At 43.0% G+C, this 21,669-nt stretch overlaps 1 long non-coding RNA gene across 1 annotated transcript in view; it reads right to left on the reverse strand.

The window, feature by feature from the left end:
- Nucleotides 1-21,193, reverse strand: part of LOC134911346 (uncharacterized) — a 43,843-nt gene extending 22,650 nt beyond the window's left edge. The window contains exon 1 of the long non-coding RNA XR_010176497.1: nucleotides 20,971-21,193. This is a non-coding gene — a long non-coding RNA (uncharacterized LOC134911346). The remainder of the gene's footprint in view (nucleotides 1-20,970) is intronic.
- Between the last annotated feature and the right edge of the window lie 476 nt (nucleotides 21,194-21,669).

Genomic DNA, 21,669 nt, shown 5'->3' on the forward strand with positions numbered 1-21,669 from the left:
GATTTGGATTGGTTTGGCCAAAACCACCCTTTCGTGTTTTGGTTTTGGTTTTGGATCTGGATGATTTTTGAAAATAAAACCATAAAAACAGCTAAAATCACAGAATTTGGGGGTAATTTTGATCCTACGGTATTATTAACCTCAATAACATTAATTTCCACTAATTTCCAGTATCTTCTGAACACCTCAAAATATTGTTTTTAGGCCAAAAGGTTGCACCGAGGTGGCTGGATGACTAAGCTAAGTGACACAAGTGTGCGGCACAAACACCTTTCCCATCTAGGAGTGGCACTGCAGTGGCAGATAGGACGGCAGATTTAAAAAATAGGCCCCAAACAGCACATCATGCAAAAAAGAAAAAATGTTCAATGAGGTAGCTCTATGACTAAGCTAAGCGACACAAGTGTGTGGCACAAACAACATGGGACGTGCTGGAATTTGCCCAGATCTAATACACGCAAAATATTGGTGGCACAGGAGAGCGTTCCCCTAAACCACACACACGGCAAAGCCTGTAAAATTAAGTTGAATAATAATAACCCTTTTATTTGGAGCTTTTATAATAATATGCAGCACAGGCGAGCGTACCTCTACACCACACAGGGCAAACCCTGTAAAAATTATTTTTGGATTAAATGTTAATAACTCTTTTATTTGGAGTAAATAATATACAGCACAGGACACTACCACTGATCTGATGCAGGACAACACAGCGACACTGTAAGGGACATAATATACAGCAGCACTGGACATATGGCAGCAGAGGACACCACTACTGTGACTGGTCACTGGACTGACTGATGCAGATAAGACACTACACTGGACTGAGCAGCACAATACAGCACTATAATCGCCACCCCACTTTCCCGCTCGCACAGACTCTAAGGATGGAGACACGTCCTCTCACAGGACTGGAGTGAAAATGACAGCAACGCGAGGCTCCTTATATGGTATCCAAACCCCGCAAGAATCCGACAGCGGGATGATGATGTTTTGCCTCGTTCTTGTTTCCGAGTCAGGTGGGAAAACCCGAGCCAGACTCGGATCTGGGCTCGGGTAGTGAAGTTCAGTAGGGTTCGGTTCTCTGAGAGCCGAACCCGCTCATCTCTACTTTAAATGCATGCGTACATGTGCAAATTAACAGTATGCAACTAGTCGCCCAGTATGCATATTGTAAATTGTGCAGTTATGTGCACTTACTGTTTGCATTCTTAAGTTCAAATATCATTTTATAATATAATTATAATATAAAACATAGTTCTTAGTGCTGTTTAACTTCAAGTTCGATATGACCAAAATGGAGATACTAGTCTTCTTCCTGCTCCCCAAGCTGAAACATCTTTTGGTAAGTTTACTTTTTTACACATGGCTTACTTCATTAATCAAATACCTGAGTATTATACTTACCAAAACTATTGCTGGACTCTTCACACTAATTAGGGGTTAAAGTGAGCTGGAACGGGGCAGAACTGCGTTCCGTCAGTTCCACTTGGAGACTACAAGGGAGCAAACTACAGGGGGGCTAAACTACTGGGGGCATAACTACAGTGGCTAAACTACTGGGGGCATAACTACAGGGGCTAAACTACTGGGGGCATTATTACTTGGGTGCTAAACTACAAGAGGACAAGCTGCTGGGGGCAACCTACAGGTAGGCATTACTACTGGGGGCTAAACTACAAGGGGCAAACTACAAGGGGTACACTACAAAGGAGCTAAACTACTAGGGGCATAACTACAGGGGCTAAACTACTGGGGTCATAACTACAGGGGCTAAACTATTGGGGGCATTACTACCTGGGGGCTAAACTACTGGGGCATTACTAACGGGTGCTAACTAATGTGGGAAAACTAAATTGGGGCTAAACTACTGGGGCCATAACTCAAGGGGCTAAACTACAAGGGACATTACTACAGGGGGGCTAAACTATTTGGGGCAAACTTCATGAGGGCTAAATTATAGGGGCTAAACTACTGGGGGCATTACCACTGGGAGGCTTAACTAAAGGGAGGTAAACTACTGGTGTCATAACTGCAGGGGCATTACCACTGGGGGCTAAACTAGTAGGGGCATAACTACAGTGGCTAAATGACTGGGTGCATTACTACAGGTGACATTACTACTGGAGGCAATTCTACACAGGGGCATTATCATTAAGGGCATTACTAATAGGGGCACTACTAATAAGGGCATTGTATAGGGGGTACTTCATAAGGGGAATCCCTCCTGGGGACATAAGGGGCACTAATACTGGGGGCATTGCATAAGGAGCACCACTACTATGGGCTCTATATAAGGGGCACTACCACTGTGGGCACTACCAGTACAGTGGACATTGCATAAGGAGCACTAATGCCCCTTTTTAAGACCATGCCCCCTTTTGGGGTGCATACCTATGGCACGCGCAATACCCTTACTACATGGGTGCTGGGGGGAGGTGGGGGGTCCCACCACCTCTCAAGAACCACTTTAAGCACTGCTAATTACCCACCTCTCATTTCCCTTATTAAACAGACTTTGAGGCCTGGAAGATACTGTATTTACTGGGTTGGTCATATTACTTCAATAAAATTAATGTTCTTTTCTGTTTATAGTATATCTTTCAAAATTTAGCCATAAGAACCCAATACTGATTCTCGTCTCACTTCAAAAGCTAGTGATGACATTATTTGGTCCAACAAAATGCCCTGAACCTAATTTTACATCTTGCAGAGTTTCTAACTTGCTGGTGGCCTGGGCATACTTAATGTACACAACTATTATTATTTGGCCAAATTAGCTCAGTGTATACAAGGGCATTAACCACAAGGTACCAGGGCTGCATCAAACCTAGCTTGAAGATTCCAAGCTAGGTCATCCTCTAGGTTCCATCCTTTGGCTACCATCACACCACAGGCCCCAGGTAGCCTTCTCCCACTCTTAAGATGTCTCATTGTAACAAAACAGTCAGTTTATCTAACTCAGTAATCCCAATTATCTCACTGTGGGGTAACCATACTAAACTCCGCAGTCACTCTCCACAAAAATCAGTGGTCTAAACTTGGGTTACTACCCCTGAACGTGCTCCCATCTGCAGGAATCTTCTACCCATATGATGACCTGATGACCCTTCTTGGGTTTACTAGGGACCAGTTCCAACAGTATCTGCAGATTATACAAATTTTTAATAAAGTCAAACCTCTTTTGCTGGGTTTCAGCATCTCTATCTAAATGTCCTCATGGCGCCCTCCCCCCCTTTGATTTTTAATTTGTTTGCATTTACTGGTACTTTCGGAATTAATTCCCCCAGTGACCTTCTGATCTTATGCCTGCAAATCTCTCTCAGTGTGGAACCCCTGCCTCTTTTCTACTGTATATCTTCTCCTACCCTTTCCCATCTCTTTTTTCCCCTCTTGACTGTTTCTCCTCCTGCCCCTTTATATATGAAAAAATGCACTGTTGATATTGTTTCCTGTTTACATTGTTTACTGGACTGTGTTATTTTCGTGCTTATAATATGATGTTACCATTTCTATAATTCTTTTGGTGCATTTAATGAATACTGTCAAAAAAATTGTGGGGTTTTGTCCAGTGATTGGAAGTCAGACAATTGTAATCACTGAGGTCATTTTGTCATCCACCATTATCATCATGTTGTACTGTATTTGCACCTACCCTGTGGGTGATGCAAATTGTATGCCACCTTTCATGCTTTTCTATGCAAACTCTTGGTTTGAGGACATGCCTTTACTAGGGTGTCTCAAAAATAAATGTTTTTCTTAAATCTCATGCTCCTCAGGGTTTTTCTCATTCCTCTTGTTCCCAAAAGTGAGTATATGAAACTTGAGCTTCGTAGGTGCAGGGAAAAGTTGGCCCTTAGGGACCAAAAGTTTAAAAAATTAATCTACTTTCCAGTATTTCCTCCCTATGCTGACTGACTGAGTATGTACATGTACAACAGACAACAGTGCATGTGTGCAAGCAGGGACGTGCGGTGAGCTAAATAGCTCAGTAGGCACTGGCTAACCCCAGAGCCAGATTTACATGCAATATATGAGCCAAAGGGTACATCTGGGCATTATACACAGGTGCAGCAGTGTAAACTCCTGGAAATCTGGTGAGTTTTGATTAGAGATGTGTGGAAAGGATACACAGGTGAGGCACTGCCTCACCTGCCATAGACTTTTTACTCCAGAGTTTGCACTATAAAAATTATTAGAATAATGCAAAGAAGATATTTCAAACAAATTATCAGTATTTTTCATATAATTTATTCAGTCAAAACTCTGGTTTCAATGTAAGTATGACAGAAAAGGCTCTGCCTCACCTGCCTCACCCCACCGCACGTCACTGGCGTGCAGTGGTGGTCATGTGGTGCACACACACACACACACACACACACACACACACACACACACACACACACACACATTTCGGCGTGCAGTCGAGACAGTTAGGCAGTGAGCGAGTGAGATTGTTCATTGTGTTCAACTGTTGACATGCCCAAACATGCATATTTTGTAGGATGTGCTTCACTTCACTGTTTCTGTTAGATGAGTTGGAAGAAAAAGGCTGATTTTATAACCTTGTGTTTTTTAGTTTTACGTTTTTTGATGCACCGTTAATCGTTATAACTGCTGAAACATGCTAAAGCCTAGATGATGATTATATGGTGGTCGCTGCCTGGGTGGGGTGGTAATACTAATGCAGTTTATTAATGAGTGTTGTTGTATCTGACATTCACAACTGTCTGTTACTAGTTGTTTTGTGTACATATTATTATTATTATTATTATTGCTTGCCTGATCTGGTAAAAAGTGACGTCACTCTGTCTCCTCCTCTGATCCCTCCTGAGCTCCATGTGTCTTGTGCCATTTGCTGTATGAGTGACTGCTGCTGCTGCAGGGTGAGGTTTAAAGCTGTGGGAATCTTTGAATGCCTATGATGAGATAGATTCCGTGATTGCTCAGGCAGCATTGTCTGCATTTCATTGCCATTTTTGGTACGTAACAGAGGAAATGGTAACATTCTCCTTATTTTCAAGTAAGGTACCAGATGCTGAAAAGAAGAAGATTGCTGCATTGCTTATAAAATGCAAACAAGACGATACTCCACTTTCTACCGGTGTCCCCATCTTTCCAATCATGAATCCATTTACCAAATTATCCCAACTGGTTGGTCCCAGCTCGTGGTTATTTTTCTATGTGTTTGGACAAGATGGAGCTTGGTTGAAAAAAGCTCCACAAATGTTGGAAGAAGATCACAGTTTCTGAGTAATTAAATAATTTGTCAAGAACTTGAAAGTAGTTAATGATACTGCAGAAAGAGGAGTCAAACTGATGCAAGATTTTTCTGGAAGAATTACGAAGGATGAAGAGCAATGGCAGAACTTACTGCGGTCGGTTGAAGAAAATTGAAAGAAAATTCCATGTTTCAAGAAATCTGTATTGAAAAAATTATAAATCAGTATAAAATGTTTGAGAAAGTCTGATGTTTAGAAGTTGCGAAATAAAACTTTTCTTTCTTTCTTTCTTTTCTATTTTGCAATAAATTTGGGGTGCGTTTTAGACCATTAAGGAAGGTGGAAATGGTTATTTTTACTTTTAGGGTACTGTTATCAATGTATAATAACAGTTTAAAATTATTATGAGCCTACCCAAAGTTCCCCCCCAAAAATTCAAAATAGGGAGGAAATACTGGAAAGTAGCTGAATTTTCAAAACTTTTGATCCCTAAGGGCCAACATTTCCCTGCACCTACAAAGCTCAAATTTTGTATACTCACTTTTAAGAACAAGAGGAATGGGAAAAAACCCTGGGGAGCAGGAGTTTTAAGAATTATTTTTTTTTGAGACACCCTAGCCTTTACTACACATTGTCTACTTTAGATTGCCATTTCCCAACTATGGCCCTCATTCCGAGTTGTTCGCTCGCAAGGCGATTTTAGCAGAGTTACACACGCTAAGCCGCCGCCTACTGGGAGTGAATCTTAGCTTCTTAAAATTGCGAACGATGTATTCGCAATATTGCGATTACAAACTACTTAGCAGTTTCAGAGTAGCTTCAGACTTACTCGGCATCTGCGATCAGTTCAGTGCTTGTCGTTCCTGGTTTGACGTCATAAGCACACCCAGCGTTCGCCCAGACACTCCTCCGTTTCTCCAGCCACTCCCGCGTTTTTTCCGGAAACGGTAGCATTTTTATCCACACGCCCATAAAACGCCGTGTTTCCGCCCAGTAACACCCATTTCCTGTCAATCACACTACGATCGCCGGAGCGAAGAAAAAGCCGTGAGTAAAAAAACTATCTTCATAGCAAAATTACTTGGCGCAGTCGCAGTGCGAACATTGCGCATGCGCACTAAGCTGAAAAACGCTGCGATGCGAAGAAAATTACCGAGCGAACGACTCGGAATGAGGGCCAATATTCCATCTCTATGGTCAATTGTAAAGCACAATAGAACATGGTAGCATTATTTAAATAAATGTTATTAAAGTTAACAATAAAGATCAAAAGTAGTTGATGAGGTCAAATTTCATTCAACTAGTCTAAGAAAAGCACAGTTTGCATCCTGGTAATGCATAGTGCAAAATATCCAAATTATGCCACACAAATTGCATAGTACTGACTTTTTCAGTCAAAAGAGAAAAACTGAAAAAATGCATTGAAATTTAAAACTAAAAACAGAGAGAAACTTTATTTGATCAATTTAATGTTTTAAATCTGTTTCTATTTATCAAATGAATGGGACTGCAGACTGTTGGCATATTAGTTTGTGCATCATTTGTTGGTTTAAAGACAAGAATCAAATTTAAATGTACAATTGTTTGCATTTAATCACTTCTCTCCCTAAAACATCACTGAGCCCATCTTGACACATGCTCCCTCTCACTCTGGGGGTAATTCCAAGTTGATCGCAGCAGGATTTTTGATAGCAACTGGGCAAAACCATGGGGGTAATTCTGAGTTGATCGCAGCTTCAAGTTTGTTAGCAATTGGGCAGAACCATGTGCACTGCAGGGGAGGCAGATATAACATGTGCAGAGAGATATAGATTTGGGTGTGGTGTGTTCAATCTGAAATCTAAATTGCAGTGTAAAAATAAAGCAGCCAGTATTTACCCTGCATAGAAACAAAATAACCCACCCAAATCTAACTCTCTCTGCACATGTTATATCTGCCTCCCCTGCAGTGTACATGGTTTTGCCCAATTGCTATCAAAAATCCTGATGCGATCAACTTGGAATTACCCCCCATGTGCACTGCAGGGGAGGCAGATATAACATGTGCAGAGAGAGTTAGATTTGGGTGTGGTGTGTTCAATCTGCAATCTAATTTGCAGTGTAAAAAAGTATTTACACTGCACAGAAATAAAATAACCCACCCAAATCTAACTCTTTCTGCACATGTTATATCTGCCTCCCCTGCAGTGCACATGGTTTTGCCCAGTTGCTATCAAAAATCCTGCTGCGATCAACTTGGAATTACCCCCTCTGTCCGTTATTCTAATTGTCACCTCTCCCCACTCTCCAGTGCCGTAACTAGACATTTTAGTGCAGTGTGCAAGAAACAGCATCGGCGCCCCCCCCCCCCCAAATTTAAAATAGGGCCAGTGCGCATGACAAAATTTAGGGGCATGGCTTCATGGAGAAGGGGGGTGGCCACAAAATAATTAATTATTCAAATGACGACTAACAGTAGCGTCACTTACACACATTACACCAGGTAGAGTCCTCTTTTTTCCCACATTATGCCAGGTAGTGCTCCCTTTTACACAGTACGGCAGGTAGAGCCCCCATTTACACAGTACGGCAGGTAGAGTCCCCATTTACAAAAGAGGCAGGTAGAGTCCCTTTTTACACATTACGGCAGGCATAGTCCCCGTTTACACATTACAGCAGCAGAGTCCCTCTTTTTACACATAGCAGCAGAGTCCCTCATTTTACACATTACACCAGCAGAGTCCCTTATTTTACACATTACAGCAGCAAAGTCTCTCATTTTACACATTACAGCAACAGAGTCCCTCTTTTTACACATTACAGGAGCAGAGTCCTTCATTTTACACATTACAGTAGGCTATCACTTGGGAGGGGGGCATACTGTCAGCTTTGCACAGCATGCAGTGGAGCAGGAGGGAGAGCGCTGCTGTCACACAGGACACTGCTGGGAGAGATACATTACCCTGCTGCTGCTCCTGTTCCCCCGCTGTCCTCACACAGTGTCAGGACGCGGCCACCCCCCTGCTGTCCTCACGCAGCATCAGGATGCGGCCACCGCTGCTTTCATACCCTGCACTGCATGGGACATGGGACTGTGAGCCTCTCAAAGCCAGCACTGCCACTGCCTGCTGTCATTTCAAGGGTGGCCAATCGAGGACAAGGCGCACAATGCACTCCAAGTACAAATGTGCTGTGTGCAATGCACACTTTGCACACATGTAGTTACGGCTCTGCCACTCTCACATACAAAGCTGCTTCTGCACCTCTATCATCTTCACTGGAACTCATTAACCTACCCTACAAGACTGTCTACTTGTTGTCAATAATTAAATTTTTCTCCGAAAATACATATATTCATTAGAGCCCACCACTCCTCCTTATACCCTTAACTCACATCTGCTGTCCTTCCTCATCTCTACTCAGATTTACTCCCAGTTTTACTCCCAACCCTTAAGAATGTAATTGCTCATGAGCAGGTCTCTCAACCTTGTTGTTCTCATCGCTAACTCTCCTTGTTTCCAGTGCACTCAAACTCACAGTCAGAGACTACTTTATTTGCCTGTTCATCTAGGAGGTCATTGAGTTCTACTGTGAATTATTGACTCTCATTTTTTTGTACCATTATCACATTTGGATTTTGCCCCTGTATTGTTTATTTGAACCTTACATACTGTCTGTACATACTATGAGTGTATCAACACAGACTTCATAATGACCGCCAATGAAACGCATGGTTAACATCATCTAATATGTATGCGATTTGTATTTCTGTTACACAAAAGATGATTCAATGGGAACACAGTTTATTGTAAAACTGCTTTAGAGCTTGCTTGCACAACAACACATTGGTATCTGTTTATTGTATAAATATAAGTTAGAAGTCTCGTTAATAAAAGAATAAAAAAGCAACAACTTTAATTTGCTCCATTCACCGAATGTGATTTACATTCCAGTCTTAGCTTCTTACATCCTTGGGCTATTCACTTTATATCTCACCGCCTGAGGCATAAAACTTATTGTATGTTCTTTGGAGCAGTCAGAATTTGAGCTTTAAATGTACAGTACCCACCATTGTGTACCACATGATTATGCAAGAATAAAAATATTACACATAACATATATAATTTCCATTTATTCTCCTTTTCAGTGTATTTCTATATAAAAATAACACTTAGCTTGTATATTTCAGAATCATGGTGCTTAATGCTGAAGAGATACACTTAATTATCTTTAATTACAGGTATGGCTTACATTGTTAACTGAGGTATATAGTCCTATAGACAGTCGACATTTGGCACAAGACTTTCTACCCCACTGACATTCATTGTATTCCGCTGACAGTGAATAGATTCAGTAACACTGAATTAGATCTAAATATAGCTCCATCTTTCTTGTAGGTAACAGCTAGCTAAAAGGACTCAATTACATTAGAACAATTCACTGAAAACCATCCATACAATTAAACTCAAACCCTTGAATCTTTGCAAAGCCCACTGTCACACTCTGTTATACTATGGCAAAGGCTGGCAAATTACTGCTTTCCAAAAATGAACAAGTCATAAGAAACCTAGAAAAGCTGATATAATTTAACTAGTTTCAGTTCTGGTGTGTTCCACTTCTAATTAACAGTTAATATTTAACAGTAACAGCTCATTCAAATTCTTTGTAAACATTTGAAAAACCCTGCTAATGTTCAGATTATTATGTAATATTATAGAAAGTAATAGAGAATGTGTGGCTGATGCAAAGTGAGACCTACAGTGCTTCTGGAAAGTGTTCACAGCGCTTCACTTTTTCCACATTTTGTTATGTTAGAGCCTTATTCCAAAATGGAATAAATTGATTTTTTTTCCCCTCAAAATTCCTAAAACAATACCCCATAATGACAACGTGAAAAAAGTTTTCAGGAGATTTTTGCAAATGTAAAAAATAAAAAACTAAGAAATCACATGTACATAAGTATTCACAGCCATTGCCATGAAGCTCAAAATTGAGCTCAGGTGCATCCCGTTTCCTCTGATCATCCTTGAGATGTTCCTACGGCTTAATTTGAGTCAACCTTTGGTAAATTAAGTTGATTGGCCATGATTTGGAAAGGCACACACTTGTCTATATAAGGTCCCAGACTTGACAGTGCATGTCTAAGCCCATACCAAGCATGAAGTAAAAATTGTCTGTAGACCTCTGAGACAGGATTGTCTTGAGGCATAAATCTGGGAAAGGGTACAGAATATTATCTGCTGTTTTAAGGTCCAAATGAGCACAGTGGCCTCCATCATCCATAAATGGAAGAAGTGCGGACCCACCAGGACTCTTCCTAGAGCTGGCCAGCCATCTAAACTGAGAGATCGGGGGAGAAGTGACCAAGAACCCGATGGTCACTCTGTCAGAGCAACAGCATTCCTCTGTGGAGAGAGGAGAACCTTCCAGAAGGACAACCATCTCTGCAGCAATCCACCAATCAGGCATGTATGGTAGAGAGGCCAGATGGTAGCCACTCCTTCGTAAAAAGCAAATGGCAGCCTGCCTAGAGTTTGCCAAAATGCACCTGAAGGACTCTCAGACCATGAGAAACAAAATTCTCTTGTCTGATGAGACAAATATTGAACTCTTTGGCGTGAATGCCAGGTGTCATGTTTGGAGGTCACTAGGCAAATACCATCCCTACAGTGAAGCATGGTGGTGGCAGCATCATGCTGTGGGGATGGTTTTCAGTGGCAGGAACTGGGAGACTAGTCAGGATAGAGGAAAAGATGAATGCAGCAATGTACAGAGACATCCTGGATGAAAACCTGCTCCAGAGCCCTCTTGAACGCAGACTGGGGCAACGGGTCATCTTTCACCAGGACAACGACCCTAAGCACACAGCCAAGATATCAAAGTAGTAGCTTCAGGACAACTCTGTGAATAATCTTGAGTGGTCCAGCCAGAGCCCAGACTTGAATCTTATTAAACGTCTCTGGAGAGATCTGAAATTGGCTGTGCACCGACGCTTCCCATCCAACCTGATGGAGCTTGAGAGGTGCTGCAAAGAGTAATGGCCGAAACTGCCCAAACATAGGTGTGACCAGCTTGTGGCATCATATTCAAAAAGACTTGAGGCTGTAATTGCTGCCAAAGGTACACCAACAAAGTATTGAGCAAAGGCTGTGAATACTTATGTATATATGATTTCTTAGTTTTTTATTTTTAATAAATTTGCAAGAATCTCCCCAAAAAACTTTTTTATTTTTCCCTGTTGTCATTATAGGGTATTGTGTGTAGAATTTTGATGGAAAAAATTAAATTATTCCATTTTGGAACAAGGCTGTAACATAACAAAATGTGGATCAAAGTGAAGTGCTGTGAATAATTTCCGGATGCACTGTATACCATTTGGAGTGACATGAAATATGAGTATTTGCTCTGCTCTTTCCCAGAAAATATACAAAAGCACATGTGGCTATGGAACACAAACATTTGAACCTGGAGAGGCAGGATGGGGGAGTGAAGGGTACTACAGTACAATAATTAGTACCTGTTCACGTAATTGCAAATTCCTATGCAAGGCGTATTATTTGCGAGAGCTTGAGTATCAATGCAATCACACAATGGTAATGATTGTCAGCAATAGTGAAACACTTGTGATTGACTGATGATACTCATGCTTTCTTTGTATGCTCGTGCATTTATTATATTTTTTGTTAGCAATTTTTTTACAAGAAATGGAGAGTTGTAACTGGTGTATTAGAGATGTTTTTTTTTCCATATCACGAAGGCCTAAGAAATTGCATTTTGCAAGCAAAACAATATTCAGCAATATGGGTGTAAATGTATGATTATAATTATTATTATCCTTTATTTATATGGTGCAACAAGGTATATGCAGCGCCAAATTACAGTGTACACAAACAACTAAGCAAACAAGAGAATGGTGACTTACAGTTCAAGACAATATTGGACAAGTACAGGGTATATAAACATACAGTAGCTGCATCAGCAGATGACACTAAAATTAGTATTAGGATGGCAGAAAAAAAAATGAGGGATTTGGTGCCATCGAGGGCGTATGGAGTAGAAGATGGTTTCAGTAAGAGAAGGAAAATCTCTTAGGGAAGATTAGGGAAGAGGGCTCTGCTCATGAGAGTGATATATGCCTAATGCAAATTTGAGTATGCAAATGTAAACATGCCTAAAGTAAGAAAATACTACTGTTGCTGACCTACACACAATTTGCATTAGTTGAAATAATGCATATACACGGAATTGCACTTTTTTATTGAACACAATTTATGTCTGTGATTTGGGTTTTTTATTGTGTCCATTTCAACATCAGCCCCTCTCTCTTCACTTAGCAGTGACTATCCAGTTTTGGAATACTCTTTTCTAATCAATCCTGTCTTCCACATACAGTATAGCAAATAGAAGCCTTATAGTGCAGGTTTTATTTTTTATTTGTTTTTAAATGGGAGATGTTCTGTAGTTAATACCTCTAAAATGACCATCCAAAAAAAATCGAAAAGCATGCCATAAAATTGATAGGCTCTCTTCCTACTATGTCTACTAATGTCTTGTTTTATTACTGCCTGTCCTTAATTTTAAAGCACTGTATAATATACTGGAGTTTACATGTAAATGTTACCAATAACAATAATAGAATAATACAAATTATTGTAGTAATGAAGTGCAGTGATGTGTGGCTAACCACTGGCATTTAAATGTTGATGCATTTATTTACAGGTAAATAATTGGATGACTAATCAGGTTGTTGGTTCCAAAGCACAAAAAAAATTATTTGCAACAAAAGTAATTTAAAACTACTGCCAATAAAAATGTGCATTCGTGGCTAGTATCAGTATACGACTTCTAATAAGAACTCACTATTTTCAAGGACAATGCAGATCAATGTATTCACAGCAAATAATTGAAAAGTGCCCTTGCAAAGTACAATTTAGATACACTGATTCCTACACAATAGGTCACATGTAAAGGCATATTCAAACTTCAATATCCTACATGGGTCATCGTAAAATCTTGCTTGGCATTTTTGTTATATCCTTGTGTGCTCATGTCCTTAGAAGATCACCACTCAAAGTGCACAAATAGGTACAAGCCGGCTCTTATTGGAAGTGTAGTAAGTAAAGTAAGTAAGTATCACAGAAGCCTGACAGGAATATATCTATTAATGGGGGTAATTCCAAGTTGATCGCAGCAGGAAATTTTTTAGCAGTTGGGCAAAACCATGTGCACTGCAGGGGGAGCAGATTTAACATTTGCAGAGAGAGTTAGATTTGGGTAGGTTTTTTTGTTTCTGTGCAGGGTAAATACTGGCTGCTTTATTTTTACACTGCAATTTAGATTGCAGATTGAACTCACCACACCCAAATCTATCTCTCTCTGTACATGTTATATCTGCCTCCCCTGCAGTGCACATTGTTTTGCCCATCTGCTAACAAAGGGGGTAATACCAAGTTGTTCGCAGGAGGATTTTTTTTTGCAGTTGGGCAAAACCATGTGCACTGCAGGGGAGGCAGATATAACATGTGCAGAGGGAGTTAGATTTGGGTGTGGTGTGTTCAATCTGCAATCTAATTTGCAATGTAAAAATAAAGCAGCCAGTATTTACCCTGCACAGAAACAATATAACCCACCCAAATCTACCTCTCTCTGCACATGTTATATCTGCCTCCCCTGCAGTGCACATGGTTTTGCCCAACTGCTAAAAAAAATCCTGCTGCGATCAACTTGGAATTACCCCCAAAGTTCCTGCTGCGATCAACTCAGAATTACCCCCAATGTCAGTTCACAACACAATGCAATACAATACAAGATAGATTACATGCAGACATTTATTTGACAATTTTGTTGTAGGAATTTATTTAACTGGATCGCTTCAATAAAGAGGTATGGGTAGTTGGGTCAACACAACTTAGGTCGACAGCCATTAGGTCGACCACTATTGTTCGACATGCAGTAGGTCGACAGGGTCATTAGGTCAACATGTACTAGGTCGACAGGTCAAAAGGGCGACATGAGTTTTTAACTTTTTTTGTGCCGTTTTCTTTGTAAAGTGATGGGGAACACCAATTAGTGCTCCATGTCCCCTCTCATGGCTCGCTTTGCTCACCATGCTTCAGGCAAGGGGCCTCGCTATAATACCGCTGCACTCAGCACAGGTTACCGTTCCCAATTGTAGTCCACGTAGATCATTAAGTATGAAAAAGTTTTTTTTTTAAAGTGACCCTCTGTCCTGTCGACCTAGTACATGTTGACCGAATGACCTTGTCGACATAGTGACTCTGTCGACCGAATGAATGTTGACCTATAGTTGTCGACCTAATGACTGTTGACCTAAGTTGTGTTGACGTAATGACCGTATCCCCAATAAAGCGCTCTCTCTTTGCTGTGAACTCAAGAAAAAGTTTCACATTTGACAATAACTATGAACAGAGCATGCACATCTACAAAGCAGAAAAGTACATTCAATATTTAACAACTTATCACACTAAATTGCAAAGCAGAAATAATGACATTTAAGTAATTCAACAGTTGTGGCCCTGTATTACCACTGACAGTTACATATTGAGTTTTGTGTGCACTTAAAGAGTCTCTTCCTAAGAACAAGGTGATTTGTGAGTTCAATGAACAAATGAGAGATTAAGGACTTTTGGCTACAGCTGGTTTTATCTTTCCAGGCCATATAACAGGTTTTCTCTTGCTATAGGAAATGACTGTAGTTTATGAAGTACCAATCCTCCTGGAGTTGTGCAGCAGCAATATCCTTAGATGATTTCTAGCTGCTGCTTGCCAATCCTTGAAGTCTCAAACCTGTGTAACTCCTGCAACAATCTCTCAATCCTGCAACTTTACATGCTTTTCATGCTTATTTGAATTGTGCTAGGTAACCTGCAACTTTATCTTTAATTAGCTATTCCTAACCTATACTAAAGCAGGATTTCACTGTGTATTAGTGGGGTGTCACTGACCTGGGTTGGGGATATTGTGAACTCGGGGGTTCTTCCGATGGTCGAGAAGAGGAACCACAGCTGGGTCGGAGCAAAGATGGTCGGATATAGGTTTTCCTAATACAAGACTCTGACAGTCAGGATTGGTGAAAAATGCTGAGGAACTTTATTCTGGGAAGGGAGCTATACAGCGACACATGAAAGAAAGAATTTGTGGGCAATGTCAAAGGCTACTGAAGAATTTGTGAGCAATGTTTAAAGGCACTGATGAATGAAGAACTTGTGAGCGATGGTGAAAGACACTGAAGAATTTGTGAGCGATGTTTAAAGACACTGATGAATGAAGAACTTGTGAGCGATGGTGAAAGACACTGAAGAATTTGTGAGCGATGTTTAAAGACACTGATGAATGAAGAACTTGTGAGCGATGATGAAAGACACTGAAGAATGTGTGAGCGATGTTTAAAGACACTGATGAATGAAGAACTTGTGAGCAATGGTAAAAGACACTGAAGAATTTGTGAGCGATGTTTAAAGACACTGATGAATGAAGAACTTGTGAGCGATGGTGAAAGATACTGAAGAATTTGTGAGCGATGTTTAAAGACACTGATAAATGAAGAACTTGTGAGCGATGGTGAAAGACACTGAAGGCTGGAAACACTAAAGTTGGTTCAGCCCGCAAGTCATGCTGAATCCAGGGAGCGCTGGCGACTGCACTGCAGAGGAACACACTAGTTGCTAGGAACACTGGAGACAGTGCTGCAGGAAGGCACCCTGAATGCTGGAAGCACTGGAGTATAGCTGCTGGGGAACACACTGCGTACGGGAGCTCTGGCATCCACTTCAGAAAAGAGACGATACTCAGGCGCCGAGGCTCTGCCCGGTGTCTGGTTTTGAATCTCCCGCCTCTACTGGATTGGTGAAGCGGGTTAGTGACGTCACCCGCTCCCCACCCACGTGATGCCGGCTGTCATGTCGGCGCCCACGCTCCGGGGAACCGCCGGGAGCAGCGCCAGCCAGACGCCGGGACCCGAGGACCGCCGGAGGTGGGGACCGCCAAACGGACCAGCAGACACGCAGGTGTAAGCACGGCGGCTGCTGCCCCTGGCGTGTGACATGGGGGTATAGTGGTCTGTTGATGTTTACACCTAGACAGAGCCATCCTTTTGTTGTGGGTGGAGTTTCAGAGGGTGGGTGCTGATAGCAATCAAGCCTGTATCCATGTGTGCATGTATATTTAATTAGTATAGGCTTATGGGCCCTACAGACATGCCGATCAGCCACTGAGGTGCCCGACGGCCGATACGGCCGACGGGCGACCCAGCGGCGGGGGGGCAGTGACGGGGGAGTGAAGTTTCTTCACTACCCCCCTCACGCGGCTCCATTGAAGTGCAGGCAAATATGGATGAGATCGTCCATATTGGCCTGCATGCACAGCAGACGGGGGACCAGCGATGAATGAGCGCGGGCCACACATCGTTCATCGCTGGAGCCTCCACACTGAAAGATATGAATGAGTTCTCGTTCATTTATGAACGAAATCGTTCATATCTTTCAAACAAATCGGCATGTGTGTAGGGCCTAATAGGCTGCAAGCATCTTAGCTGATAAGTATGTTAATGGAAAGTATGAGGATATGACATTTGGAGATATAAGGAGAGAAACAGGATAGAAAGAGAAGGACAGCAGACTACCTTCCCCACCTCCACAAAAGAACTGCAATAAACATACTACAGTGAGTTACCTAATCCACTACCACCACCACCGCCTGCACAGCCTGGACACTGACTACCCTGTCTGATTAAGTAACAACCCTATTGCTCTCACACATTGCTTTCTGCCCCTCAGTTATACTATCTACATCCACTGTGTAACCATCTCAGTCTTTCCGTTCCCTCCATTACTTCCCAATATATCCTGTTTGCACTGTCTCTGCTTTTACTACACCCCCTTCTCATTTTTCATTCTATATTACACCCACCCCATTCTATATTATTCTTCAGAACAACACTACTGTAGTGTAATTATGGCTTTATCGATCCTGTCCCATAACAATCCTCACTGCTAGGTCTCACCCTCCTCCAATATCCAGACCACCCACATGCATTCAGAAACCAGCCAACCTGATCCCAATCTCCCCTGTCCCCTCCCTTCCTTTCTCCTGTGCACTCTGGAATGCTAGATCAATCTGCAACAACCTGCCAACTATCCACGAACTCTTCATCTCCCACTCTTTTAACCTTCTTGCCATCACTGAAACCGGACTCTCCTCCCTGCTGCCCTCTCCTACGGAGGCCTCTCCTTCACCCACATGGTCAGACCTGATGACCACCAGGGTGGAGGCATGGGCTTCCTTCTCTCCCCTAACTGTACCTTTTGTGTCATCCCACCTGAGCCCTCCCTCACCTTCTCCACCTTTGAGGTCCACACTATCCATCTCTTCTACCCCATTTACCTTCTTGTGGCAGTGATATACCACCCCCCTGCCCACTGTTCACCTTTCCTTGACAACTTTGCTGCCTGGATTCCACACTTTCTCTCCTCCGACCTGCCCTCTATCATCCTCGGTGACTTTAACATCCCTATTGATATCACTAATGCTGCTTCCACTAATCTTCTCGCTCTTTCCACCTCCTTTGGACTTTCTCAATGGACCTCCACCCCTACTCCCAATCTCGGCCACTCCCATGACCTTGTCTTCACCCACCGATGTGATCTCTCTGATTTCTCAAACTCTTCCTTCCCTCTCTCTGACCACCATCTGCTTTCTTTCACCCTCTCATCCTCTCTTCTCCTCTCCGCGCCCAGACCCACCATCACCAGATGCAATCTTGGGTCTCTCGACCCCGCGATCCTACCCTCCCTTGAGAATTTCCTCTCTCCTCTTTCCACTATGACTTGTCCCAACCAGGCAGCCTCCTTCTATAACTCTTCCCTATCCGCTGCTCTCGACTCTGTGGGGCCCCTCTCCTCTGTCCCTCTCCGCAGCACCAAACCCCAACCCTGCGACACCAAACTAACCCGTTTCTTACAAAAATGTTCATGTTCCAAACAGAGCTCCTGGATGAAATCTCACTCTCTCGCGGACTTTCTCCATTTCAAGTTTATTCTCTCCTCTTACAGCTCTGCTCTTTCACTCGACAAGCAATCCTTTTTCCAAGTACTCATCTCTTCTCATTCCTCCAGTCCATGTCGTCTCTTTTAAACTTTCAACACTCTCTTTACCCCCTCCTACTTTGCTCCCATTCTCCCTCATTGCCAATGACTTTGCCTCCTTCATCTCCAAAATTGAGGCTATCCAACATGACATCTCCTCCCGTCACCCCTCTTCTACCCCCACCCACCCACCCCCATCATCCCTCTCCTCCATTTGTCCCACCCTGTCCTCCTTCCGTCCCACTTCAGACAAGGAAGTCCACTCCTTCATTTTATCCCCCCCTCCATGTGCCCCTGGACCCCTTTCCCTCCCATCTTCTCTGCTCCCTCTCCTCCACTGCCTGCTCCCACCTTGCTCACCTCTTTAACCTATTGCTCTCTACTGGCATCTTCCCCTCACCAGTCAAACATGCTCTGGTCTCACCTATTCACAGAAAAACCAACCTCGACCCTTCATCACTCACTAGCTACTGTCCCATTTCTCTTCTCCCTTTCACCTTAAAACTACTTGAATGACATCTCACAAGCTACCTCTCTGACAACTCCATCCTCGATCCACAACAATCTGGTTTTTGCCCAGTCCACTCCAATGAGACTGCCCTGGTGAAAGTCACCAATGACCTGCTTTCGGCCAAATACAGGGGCCACTTCTATCTGCTCATCCTTCTGGACCTCTGCTGACTTTGACACCATGAATCATCCTCTCTTCCTCTGCACACTCCAAAACATTGGCCTCTCTAGCACTGTCCTTGACTGGTATTCCTCTTACCTCACCAACCGCTCCTTCTCTGTGTCTGCGTCTGGCACCACTTCACACCCTTCCATCCCTTACTGTTGGTGTCCCTCAGGGTTCTATCCTTGGCTCCCTTCTGTTCTCCCTTTACACTTCTTCCCTGGGTGCGCTCATTAACTCCTTTGGCCTTCAATACCACCTCTATGCTGATGACACTCAACTCTACCTCTCCTGATCTGCCCTCCTCTGTCCTCTCTCAGGTTTCCAGCTGAATCTCTGCAATCTCCTCCTGGATGTCTGAGCGCTCTCTGAAGCTCAACAGGGACAAAACTGAACTCATCATCTTTTCCCCACCCAGAGCAACACCCCCTACCAACATCTCTATCACGGTTGACAACACCATCATCTCCCCCGTTCCCCAACTCTGCTGCTTGGGCTTCACTCTTGACTTCTCTCTCTCCTTTGCACCCCACATCCAAGCTCTCGCACAATCCTGTCAGTTCCAGCTATGCAACATTGCTCGCACCAGGCCATTTCTCTCCCAGAGTGCAACTAAACTTATCATCCACTCACTGGTCATCTCACGACTCGACTGCTGCAATTTTCTCCTCACTGGCCTAGCGTGCTCCCATCTTGCCCCCCCCCCCTTTAATTTGTCCTGAACTCCGCAGCTAGGCTTATCTTCCACTCCTGCCACTCCACATCTGCCACTCCCCTTCGACAAAATCTACACTGGCTCCCATTCCCCTACAGAATCCTATTCAAACTCCTTACCCTTACATACAAGGTCATCTCTAATTCCACTGTTTCCTACATCTCCAACCTCCTCTTCCTTCATACTTCCTCCTGCCCCTATGGTCGGCCAATACCGTCGCCTCTCCCCTGCCCTGGTCACTGCTTCCCATGCTCGAGTTCAAGACTATGCCAGTGCTGCACCCCTTCAGTGGAATTCTCTTCCCCACTCCATTAGACTCTCACCAACCTTGCAAAGCTTCAAACGGGCACTAAAAACCCACCTATTCAACAAAGCATTCCCTCTCGATACATAACCTAGTCCTGAGGCTGCTCCTCCATCCCCCTGCCTCATGCCTTAAACATCTCGGCTTTGCTTACATACTGTCATCAGGCTACCTCCCGCTTGCTTGCAACTCATGTCATCTGTCTGTCGCTCCTTCCCACTAGATTGTTAGCTCTTCAGGCCCTTTTTCCTCTTGTTGTCAAAGCCCTCATCTCGACACATTTCACTCGCAGATCTCTCCTACTCCTCATGACCATCTTTACCCACTTTTCTCCTGCTGGTCAAGGCTCATTTCCATCCATGGCCACCAGCCCCAAGTAGTACCATGGTTATTCCCTCGCTACTTACATCTTAGCTGTGTTATGTTTTGAGAATTGTGGTGCTCTTTGTTACCTGTACTCTATTTTTGTTATTTATTTACTGTAATGCTAAGTTTTGTCTCTCTGTACTGTCCTTTGTATGGCGCTGCAAAACACTTGTGGTGCCTTATAAATAAAATTTAATAATAATAATAACTACTGGCAATAGCCCGTTGAAAGTATGCTGTCTAGTTTTAAGCTCTGTTTCCTTAAGCAAAGCTGCACTGCCATTAAGGATCATAAACTGTGTTTCTTTAAATGAACTGTCCTTTTCAAGTATCCGGGCTGCTGCCTCAGGCTGTAATTACATATGGTACTTAAGTAACTGAAAGTGTCTAAGCTGCTTCTGTCTGCAGCAGCCAAACTTTTAGGCAATGCAAGAGTCTATATATGCCTTTCAGCAAGTGTTCCTGTATGTATTCACTATGCTGGTCACTGCTCCCTAGAGTTCAGGCTTACTTACTACTGCTGCTGGAATGGATCACTATTTGCAGGGTTGTGTGGGTCTCTTTTCTATGAACTCCTCTTGTGTCTCTAATGGGCTGTGCATTTGTACCTGTGCAGCAGCTGTGTGTCCTGTTCCTCCACTCTGCCCCACTGGAGTATGAGCCACATTCAGTTCAATGCTTCCAGTCTCCAGTAATCACCACTCTACACAGGATAGATGAGCAGCACTCCCGCACACTGCCAGTCACCATCTCTCCTCCAAGATGTCTGCTCACTACTCATCTCCAGGGGTGCATTTGCCTCACCACTCTGCTGTCCATCTCTCACCTAAGATGGCTGTTCCAACTGCCACCAACTGTCACACTAGCCAGCATGAACCAGCCTCTCTCTGGAGCTGCATGTGATCTCCAACTGTCACACTAGCCAGCATGAGCCACCCAAAGCGACATATTATTGTAGCATGGGGGTCCATGTGAGCACAATGGCACTGTACATTGTTGGGATATCACATATTTATTTTACATGCAAACCATAACAATAAGCAACCTTAATGAAAACTAATGTTCACAAATGTGAATGCTTACAGGTATGTCAGACATTATATTACAGATACACTAGACTTCATTCAATATCTATTTTCTTAACTGTTTTTTTAAGATAAATGCCACTCAAATAAATTAACCTCACTGGTCTACCTGATGTCCTCAATAATGCCCTGTTGCACTCTTAACAATGGATCCTTTCCAGTAAACCAGGCAATGGTTTCAGCCTAAAACAGGGGTGGGGAACCTTTTTTCTGCCAAGGGCC

The sequence above is a fragment of the Pseudophryne corroboree genome, chromosome 4, assembly GCF_028390025.1.
Source record: "Pseudophryne corroboree isolate aPseCor3 chromosome 4, aPseCor3.hap2, whole genome shotgun sequence".
NCBI classification, from domain to species: Eukaryota; Metazoa; Chordata; class Amphibia; order Anura; family Myobatrachidae; genus Pseudophryne; species Pseudophryne corroboree.